We start from the raw sequence: 10,418 nt of genomic DNA, 5'->3' as shown, positions 1-10,418 counted from the left end.
TTTTTACGCAGCGAGTAGTAATTACTTGGAATTCACTACCCATGAGGGTGTTGGAAGTGAAAATGATCAATGATTTCCAAAGGAAATTGAAGGAAATAAACTTGCACAGCTACGAGGGAGTGGGACTGATTACATGGTGCTAATATAGACTCAATAAATGTTCTCCTCTTTCCCCTCAACAACGTTTGTAAACAGGAAAATGCAATGATGGCCTTCTCCTGTGATTCTATAAACCGTATTGGCTCCTTGACTGTGGTATGGTTGTATTGATATCAGGCAGGCAGTGTTATACCTCAGTCAGACGTCCATTAGTCATTTAATCTCAGCAATTTAGTTGACCATAGGAAGTATCACAACCATATACTTAACCTAGTTGATCTAGATCTACGAAGGTAAATTGGAGAATTTTCGATCACTGTTTTGCAAGAGATTTTAGACTACTTTATGGGTATGAAAACATTTGATGGCAGATAGGCTTAGCTCTGAAAACTCCATTTGCAACAGTGTGAGCTTTTGTAATTCAGCTTTCATGTTAATGATATTTTGTATTTCAACTGTCTATAAATAACATATTTAGTTACAATGCCATCATTGCATTTTCCTGTTTACAAACGTTGTTGAGTGCCACTGTTTAGAGAGGGGAAAGATGAGAACATTTATGAAAAAGTTTTGCTATGTGAAGCAAACTTCACAAGCATTTTCCTTGAACACCATTCCTTCAATAAAGGGGAGTAATAAATAATTGTTTGCTGACAAGTTGTGCTAGAGACATCTGTAGTAACTTGTTTGAAGATTGTCACTTGGAATATGAATGAGGTATAAATAAGGTAAGGCATTTTTTTTGGCAGCCAAGAGGAAGGAGCAGGACAGGTCTACAAGATTATAAGGGCCATGGATATAGTGGATGGGCAGGCACTCTTTCCCAGGATGGAAGGATCAGTCACCAGGGGGCATAGGTTTAAGGTCCATGGGGCAAAGTTTAGAGATGTACGAGGCAGGTTTTTTTACACAGAGGGTGGTGAGCGCCTGGAACGCGTTGCCAGGGAGGGTTGTGGAAGCAGATATATTAATGCCGTTCAAAAGGCATCATAACACTTACGTGTATAGAATGGGTATAGAGGGATACGGCACAAAGAAGTGCTGAGGGTTTGGCCAAGGTTGGTATCATGACCAGCACAGGTTTGGAGGGCCGAAGGGCCTGTTTTTGTGCTGTACTGTTCTTTTTGTTCAGATCCAACCAACCAATGTTGTGGAGGTGGAAGTAAGCAGCCCATAGAACTCCTACAGTGCAGGAGGCCATTTAGCCCATCGTGTCTTAAGCGACCCTTTGAAAGTAATCCCACTTAACTTGGGTATCTTTGGACACAAAGGGGCAATTTAGCATAGCCAATCCACCTAACCTGTACTTCCTTGGACTGTGGGAGGAAACCTATGCAGACACTGGGAGTAAGTGCAAACTCCACAGTTACTCAAGGCTGGAATTGGACCTGGGTCCCTGGTGCTGTGAGACAGCAGTGCTAACCACTGTGGAGCCAAAATTTGTAGTTAGGTTTTGGTCTTTCCAATGTTGAGTTGGAGAAGTTTGGAAAATCTTTAGTTTTTTTCTTCAAGGAAACATTACTGAATGTATATTGTGCATGGTATAATTTTTATTATTTCAAATGTCCTTCAGGTTATAAAGCTTGCTACCCCAACAAACGGTGAAGTCTACTTTGCACTCAAGGTGAAGTAGGTTCAATGGTGGTACTGATTTCAGGTGCAATCAATATCTAATGGAACATATAAAAAAGTGTTTTAAATATGTGAGGCTCTTTTGCTTGAAACCAGTGTGTATTTTAATGTTCATAGATATACGGCAATGCCTCTGGAAACAAGAAACATATGCAATGATTGGTTTAAGGCAAAAATTGTGGATGCATCACGAGTGCAATCTATAGTTGGTTCAGTCAAAAGCAGACATTAAACCAACATGATTTGTCCACTCAAACATGATGGGCCGAAGGACTTGTGCTGTACAACTATGACTTATTTGAGATTCGGAGCATGTATTTGGTAGACAAATTATATTTTGCATTTGGCCAATGGACAAGGTTTTGTTTGACAAGTGGACTGACAAAACTCAACCCCACATCTTAAAAGAGACGCTACCATACTTAAACCAACAGAAAATTATCAGGTCCGAATAGTAATAGTGAGAGCTTCTTCTGTTGGAAGACATCTATCTGGTGAGTCTGTACGCATTATATGTGGGTCTTCAAATGTCACCTAAACTCAAAACAATAAAGTGAATCCTGCCAGCAGTTGAGACTTATTGGGAGAAACAATCCCCACCACCGTGCACTGGAAGTCACAAAGCATCCATTTCTACCACACCCGAGTGAACCAGCTACGACACTCTTATAAGCCAGTTGCTTGTAACCATCAACCGATGAAACCTCCAGAAATAGATTCACCCAGAGTTGGCAGCCCTATCCTGGACACGGCTAAAAGTAAAAGAAGGCGGGTGTGCAGCAGGGCGAATTGCACCTGAAGGTAAAGTTTAGCGCGCTAAACGTTGTTTTGTGGCTCTGGAGATGTCACAGGGACTCGATAACGTAGACACTTGTTTCTCCCTCCACTGCCAGCCCCGCTGAGTTTTCCAGTATTTGTTGTTTCAGATGTGCAGTATGCGCACTATTTTTGTTTAATTTTTACTTTGGATTTTTTTGAAAGGGGGGGGGGGAGGAAATGTGCCCGTTAGCCAAATCAAACCCCGTCCTTGACGCCAATTAAAGTGTGAAATCACACTTTGGTAAAGAAATGTATTTGGGCCCTGCGTTTACCGCTGGACCCCCCCCCCCCCCCCGTTCCCCTGGGCGACCGGGGGGGGGGGGGGGGGAAGAGACGACTCGGAACTCGCTATCGCGAGACGAGCAGGTTTGGGTGGAAGGTGATCGCGCTGCAGGTTCTGACCGCGCCGAGGGCGTTCGAGTGAGGGCAGGGGGCCCGCGACAGTGCCATCCGCCTCTCGCCGCCATCGCCACCGGGGTGGGGAGGGCTGTTGTTGCTGCTGTCGCCGCCCTTTGTTTCCGGGTCAGGGGTGACGGCGCCATATTGTGGGGCTCGAAGCGAGCGAGTGGGAGGTGAGTGAAAGGAATCCGATTGTGCCGGGGGTTGCAGCCTGCTCCCGGGCGAGGGAGGAGGGGGATCCGCCGAGGTACCGAACTCAGGCTGCGGCTCCTCGTTCCACCCCCTCCTCCCGGGAGAAGGGCACCAGCCTCCAGGCTTGGTGAATATGGCGTCGGAATCCAGGGGAAGGGAGGGGAGGGGATTGGTAATGGTACCCGGAGGTGACCTGGGCCGACGGGCATCGGGGCCCTCGGTTGCGATGTTTTTAAATCTTGGGATTTGGTGGTCGGGCTCGGACCCGGCAACCTGGGGATTTTTGTGCTGGAGCTCGGCTGGGCCCAGCCTCCACGGGCTCGGGCCTTCATTCGAGGCAGACATCAGGCTCCTGCTTAAATATATGGCCCCGCCTGCCCGCCCCGGGGAGAGCCCCTTCTCACCAATATTCCCTTTTCCAGATAAATCCCGCCCCCTTTTCTCCGTGGTGTCGAGTTCAATCTTGGGAAATGTGATCCCGCTTTGGCAAATTAGATCGGGAATTGAAGAGTTTATTAAATGCCATTCCGTTATTTTATGTTGAAATAAATGTTTATCAAAACGTCACCTCCAGGAGTGCAACGTGTTTGACTGGAAAATTATCACTTTGATAAATGTCGGTGAAATTGTAAATTGTTGAAACAGATTTATTTTTTTAAAGAAGGATCCGGTCTTTGGCGAGATCTGTTACACATAAGTACGCCATTTGCTAATCGTCCATGACGAAAGTAAGCTGCTGACTGTAAATGTATGTTTTTTAACCGCATATTTAAATTATTAAATTCTATCTCAAAATTGATTTTTGCCCCTTACCGAATGGCCTTTTTTGGGGTCAACTCAAGTATCCGATATGTCGAAAACCACCTGGGGTGTCTCCCATATCCAGTTTCTTTTGAAAATGTGTGTAGTTTTTCCTAGTGGTCCTGACTGAAGCAGCTTATACGGTTGCTAATAAATGAATTACTTTTGCAAGGAATGTGGCCAGTAGAGAGACATCCCATGTATCTCCGTTCATATAGTTGACCGTACTCCTTGTGCACGGTCTTTGAAAATTCCTGTAAACCTTAAGAAGTACAGCCACTCCAGTAATTCTAGATTGCGCAGACGTCTAGGAAGGAACAGGCTGTTAGCAACAGCTTACCTGCATTGTTCTCGTATACACGTCAGTTTAAAATCACCCTCTCTGTAAAGGTGTTGACTTGGAGTTATTTAGGGCTGCCTGGAAATAATTCTCTAGATGAATTTGATCTTCCAGATCTCATTAATTAACTTGGCGACTATGCCTAGCTCTGTCATCAACTTAAAAGAGTTCACCACACAAAGGTGATTGTTCCAATTCCATGTCACATTGGGCCATCTTAACCTGCCTAGTTCCCTGTTGACCACAAATCAATTTTGCAGTCTAGTTCTGGGAATTCCACATGGGACAAAAGAGGCTCTTAAACAACATGCCACAGCTTTAAACTAGAAACAAAACACTCGGATCCTTTTCCTAAACTACACCAGTCTCAAAGTTATTCGGTTGGCATCTACAAGAATTTCCAGTGGATCAACAATTGTAACCTATATCTCTGCTACTTCCCTTGAATACCCTTTGAGATCTACTATTGAACAATGCAGTGCCCTTGGAGTCACCTAGTATATTACAAGTCAGTTTTAACAGAAAAATAGTGCCCCCCCCCAACTTAATACCATCTGATACATCATTAAGGACATTAAATCTATGGTATACTCCCATGTGTATAAAAAACAAAGTTTGTTTTGCCGTTAACCTGAACGTAAGCAAGGTCCACACTCTTCCTGGGATCTATTTGGATGTAAATTGAGTTCTGTTGCAATAAAAAGGAAGTGGCTGCGACTCCTTTTGCAGTGAGTTATATTGGTTGGTTCACTTGCAGCAACTACATTTAAGCTGAATATAAGATCTGAAGTGCCCTTTTTATTCAATTCATTTTGTTATCTTGCGGAAGCAGCTTAAAAGGTAAGGTAACAGGTTGGGATGTTTTTTTTGGGGGGAATGGCGTACCTCTTTCCACATGGCAGGGCATTGCTCCGTAGCCTAAGTGAAACAAGAGGAATAACATCAACTCTTGGAAGTGTGTTACAGATTCAGAATTTTGGCTATAATGCTTAACACAAATTCAAACAATATGGCTTTCATGAAAGATGTTGTAACTTAACATTGTGAGAAATTTGATGCAGTCTCTACTAAATATTTGAACATAAGTATTTTTCCATCGTTTCACTGTGTCTTTGATTAGGCTGCACCTTGTATACATTTTTGAACACGCATTTTGTCTTCTGATTCATATTTTGTTATTTGAAGGGCTTCTCTGGACTAAGAAGGAATCCACTTTAGTCCCAAAGAACTTCTGACCTCTTGAGTCATGATAAAACGTAGTGAAGGAAATCCGAAATATTTTTTGTCCACTAATAGGCAACCTCTTGCAATAAAATAACAGGAACTGAAATTTTAAAATAAAATTGACCCAAAACTATTCTAAACTTGTTAATGTTGAGATGTAAACTCTGCAAGGATTCCCTTTGACACTGAAACATGTCTCTTGATTTTATGATATTTATGAGTAACTGAAATGCAAGTGTTCCTTAGTTATTAAAACCCTCCTATTGGAGACACTGGCCAGATTATGGTACTTGTTTAAAATTTCTGTTACTGGAAAGCATCATTATATCGGGTTTTACTAACTGAATTAATGTAGCTCAAATTAACTTGTTCTCCTAAATGAAATGTATCTGTATTTTAGCAGTTAAAGGATTCTGCAATTTTTTCAACTTTTTGTCTTTGAAAGTTGAACAAGTAGGCCAATTGGTATCACTTTCTGTTTGGTTTGTTTCCTTCACAAATGGAAAAGTAAAAGACTGAAAAAGGGGAGAGGAAAAAAAATATTTTAAAGAATGTTATGAGAATGGTCAGTGATGTTACAAATCATCTCAGTCAAGTAGCAAACATACCTTTGAAAGTAATGACATCAAAGAACAACAGATGTGTGACTAAGACCTGAGGAAAATGAAAAAAATGGAAGAGATGGAAAATCTAGAAAACTTGGGGATCGGGTTTGAAGTTTAAACAGAGGATACTGACAAGGTAACTAGACCCAGCAGCTCCAATAGAAAACAGATCAACAGGAAAATACTTGCCAGTGCCCTGTTTTGACACCGGATCACCCTGCATTCATAAAAACATCAGTCTCCTGCAAGCTCATCCTGGACAACTTAGTAACTCATCCCCCACTACTAGCAACCTTTGCTGTTATTTTTTTTTTAATGGGAGCTTATTTTGAAGCTCTGAAATTATTGAAGTTGTTATTCAAAGAGGCTTCAGCATGTCAAGGAAAATGATGAGATATTCTTGAAACTTGGAACTTTTGAGTAGAAGCTAAGAACAGATCGAATGGAAGAGAGTGTGGTTCACAACTTCAGTTGTGTATTTCATTTCCTTTATAGTAATATGGATGGTCTAGTATTTCTTGCAGGTGTAGGGAAATGGATTGGTGTTTTTGTCTGGAGTGAGGTGCACTTTCAGAATACCATATTCTAATGGGAAAGGAGGAAACCTGCCCTTCAAGTCACTTTTTTTGACGTTGATGGGACCACTACGCTTTACCAACACAGTCTAAACTTCAAACCTGTTTGAATTTCAAATCTGATTCCCTAGATTTTCTGTGCTTTGCATCTCTGATTTTCTTGTAATTTCCTTGGGCGCCTCACACATTGTAGCCGGTCGCATTATCATTTGTTTCTTATTATGCTTTATTTCTTTATGCATTCACCTGAGCAAGGAGCTGTGCTCCAAAAGCTAGTGATGCGAAACAAACCTGTTGGACTTTAACCTGGTGTTGTAAGACTTCTTACTGTGCCCACCTCAGTCCAATGCTGGCATCTCCACATTATTTCTATACTTTTATTATGTGACAGAAATTATTTGTTAAACCATCCTATCAATATTTCTAGTTTTTGTATTTTTCGCTCCTATCCCTTTTTTCTAATCATGACAGGCTCGTTTCTTATTTTCCATTTCCAAACAAAGGCGCAGACCTGAAACATTCAGCTATCTCAACAGACATTAATTGATCTGTGTGCTTTTAGCTTTTTCTCCTTTTGTATTATATTTGCAGTATTTTGTTTCTTAACTGCTATATCCATGCTTATGCGGGGATAAGATCAAAGGCTGAGCATTTTGCAGCTTGTGTGATTAAAAAGATTTGGGCCATGATGTTGTCTGTTTTGTTCCCCAGCTGTACTGTTGGTGACTTCCGCCATTATTCCATGCAACAGGAGCTCTTAACATTGCTCCATGCTGAAGATTCGTTATTAGCCCAGTGTAGAATTGTCTGTTTTCAACGCTAAAGTGTTGTGAATTTTATTGTATTGTTTTAAATATGAAAGTGGTCAGTTAATAGAAAAACTGACAACAATTGACTAACACAGGTTAAGTTGGTTGGGAACCGAGTGGTAAATAGAGTATAATGTACACAGACTTAATCTGACACGGTTGGTAGAACAAATGGAGGAGGACTTCAAGAGGTGGGACATGCAGCCTCTATCGCTGGCGGGCAGGGTGCAAGCAATTAAGATGATGGTCCTCCCGAGGTTCTTATTTGTATTTCAATGTCTCCCTATACTAATCACTAAGACCTTTTTTAATAAAATAGACAGGAGCATCTTGAGCTTCGTGTGGGCAGGGAAAGTTCCGAGAGTAAGGAGGGGGTTCCTTCAGCGTAGTAGGGACAGAGGAGGATTGGCACGACCGAACTTGGGCGATTACTATTGGGCCGCCAATGTGGCAATGATACGTAAATGGATGATGGAGGGTGAGGGAGCGGCGTGGGAAAGACTGGAGAGAAAGTCCTGTAAAGGGATGAGTTTAGAGGCGCTGGTGACGGCGCCGCTACCGATCTCACCTAAAAAGTTTACCACGAACCCGGTGGTGGCGGCAACATTGAATATCTGGGGACAGTGGAGGCAACAGAGAGGGGTGCGGGGAGCCCTGGTGGGGTCCCCAGTCAGGAACAACCATAGGTTCGCCCCAGGAAGAATGGATGGAGGATTTCAGAGCTGGTTCCAGTTGGGAATTAGGAGGGTGGGAGATTTATTTATAGATGGGACTTTTGCGAGCTTGGGAGCATTGGAGGAAAAGTATAAGTTGCCCCGGGGAAATTTCTTGAGATGTATGCAGGTGAGGGCATTTACTAGACAACAGGTGAGGGAATTTCCATTGCTCCCGACACAGGGGATACAGGACAGGGTGCTTTCAGGGGTGTGGGTCGGAGAGGGCAAGGTGTCAGAGATTTACCGAGAGATGAGGGAAGAGGGGGAGGAGTCGGTGGGCGAACTAAAAGGAAAGTGGGAAGAAGAACTAGGGGAGGAGATAGAGGAGGGTATGTGGGCTGATGCCCTAAGCAGGGTAAATTCCTCTTCCTCATGCGCCAGGCTTAGCCTGATTCAATTTAAGGTGCTACATAGAGCACACATAACGGGAGCAAGATTGAGCAGGTTCTTTGGAGTGGAGGACAAATGTGGGAGGTGTGGTGGGAGCCTGGCAAACCACGCACATATGTTTTGGGCATGCCCGGCACTGGAAGGGTATTGGAAGGGAGTGACGGGAGTGATTTCGCGGGTGGTGAAGGCCGGGTCAAACCAGGCTGGGGGTTAGCTCTATTTGGAGTTGCGGAAGAGCCGGGAGTGCAGGAGGCGAAAGAGGCCGACGTTGTGGCCTTTGCGTCCCTAGTAGCCCGGCGCAGGATCCTACTCATGTGGAAGGAGGCGAAACCCCCCGGACTGGAGGCCTGGGTAAATGATATGGCGGGGTTCATTAAACTGGAGCAGATAAAGTTTGCCCTGAGAGGATCGGCTCAAGGGTTCACCAGGCGGTGGCAGCCATTTCTCGACTACCTAGGGGAACGTTAGAGGGAAGACAGATGACTAGCAGCAGCAACCCAGGGGGAGGGGGGGGGGGTTAGTTTAGGTCAAAGATAAAGGGGTTTTGTTACTTGTGTATTGTTTAAAATTTCTGTATTATTGTTGCGTTTGCTTTGTAAGAGGGGAAAAATTGTTGTTTGGGAAAAAATTTTCAATAAAACATTTATAAAAAAAAAAAAATAGAGTATAATGTGGGGAAGTGTGAGGTTATTCACTTGATTATAAGAATATAATTCCTAGAGTGCAGAATGAGGCCATTGAGTCTGCACAGACCCTCTGAAAGAGCAATCAACCTAGGCCCACTCTCCGCCCTATCCCTGTAACCTAACCTACACATCTTTGGACACTTTAAGGGGGGCAATTTAACATAGCCAATCCACCTAACCTGCACATCTTCGGACTGTGCGAGGAAACCCACACAGACACGGGAGAAAGTGCAAATCGAATCCAGGTCCCTGGTGCTGTGAGGCAGCAGTGCTAACCACTGCCACATTGCTGCTCCTGTGGCACAGTGCTAATAGAAAAGCAGAATAATTTTTAAAAGTTATGAAACTTTTTGAAGTTGGTATTCAGAGACTGTGTCACACATAGTACTTTTAACACAAAATGTCCCAAGGTGTTTCACAGGAGCATTATTTTAAAAATGACATTGAGCTACGTAAAACAATATTGGGTCGAATGACAAAACCGCTTGGTCAAAGATGTATGTTTTTGAAGAATGTTTTAAAGTCAGAGAGAGGTGGAGAGATATAGGGAGGGAATTCCAGAATTATAGTTCCTCGGTGACTAAAGTCGGGTTACCAGTGGTGGAGGGATTAAAATCATGGATGCACAGGAGACCCATATTTGATGAATGTAGGTGTCACGGAGGGTTGTGGAGATAGGGAGCGACGAGGGATTTGAAAACAAGAATGAGAATCCTGAAATAATATTGTTTGACCAAGGCTCAATGTAGGCAAAGTGGGAAAGTAGGTGAATGGGACATAGTGCGAGTTAAAACAGTGGCAGTTGAGTTTTAGATGACCACAAGTTGACATTGGGTAGAAGGTGGGTCTGGACCAGGTACATTAGAATAGACATGTCTAGACATAATGGAGGCATGAATCAGTATTGCAGCAGTAGACGAGCTGAGATGGGAAATTTTGAGTGATATTACAGAGGGAGGAATAGGTGGTGTTAATAACGCAAATATGTGATCAGTCGCTCGTCTCCGGATCAAATATGACATGGAGGTTGCGAACAGACTGGTTTAGTCTCCCGACTGTTGCCAGGGAGAGGGATGAAGTTGGTAGAGAAGAAATGGAATTTGTTGTAGGAACTGAGGAAACAATAGTTTC

The 10,418-nt window shown here is 43.3% G+C and overlaps 1 protein-coding gene across 7 annotated transcripts in view; it reads left to right on the top strand.

Moving 5' to 3' along the window:
* The first annotated feature begins 2,387 nt into the window (after window positions 1-2,387).
* pnisr (PNN-interacting serine/arginine-rich protein) overlaps window positions 2,388-10,418 on the top strand; it is a 47,124-nt gene continuing 39,093 nt past the window's right edge. For 2 of the 7 annotated variants that reach the window (XM_072499594.1, XM_072499590.1), the window contains exon 1: window positions 2,947-3,122. The gene's annotated coding sequence lies outside the window, so the exon portion shown is untranslated. Of the gene's footprint in view, window positions 2,533-2,937; window positions 3,123-3,850; window positions 3,870-10,418 lie in introns of those variants that run through there. The other 5 variants (XM_072499592.1, XR_011940754.1, XR_011940755.1 and 2 more) reach the window with 5 other exon arrangements.

The sequence above is a fragment of the Scyliorhinus torazame genome, chromosome 4, assembly GCF_047496885.1.
Source record: "Scyliorhinus torazame isolate Kashiwa2021f chromosome 4, sScyTor2.1, whole genome shotgun sequence".
NCBI classification, from domain to species: Eukaryota; Metazoa; Chordata; class Chondrichthyes; order Carcharhiniformes; family Scyliorhinidae; genus Scyliorhinus; species Scyliorhinus torazame.
Note: the sequence above shows the minus strand (reverse complement) of the source record. Positions and strands in the feature narration are given on the sequence as shown.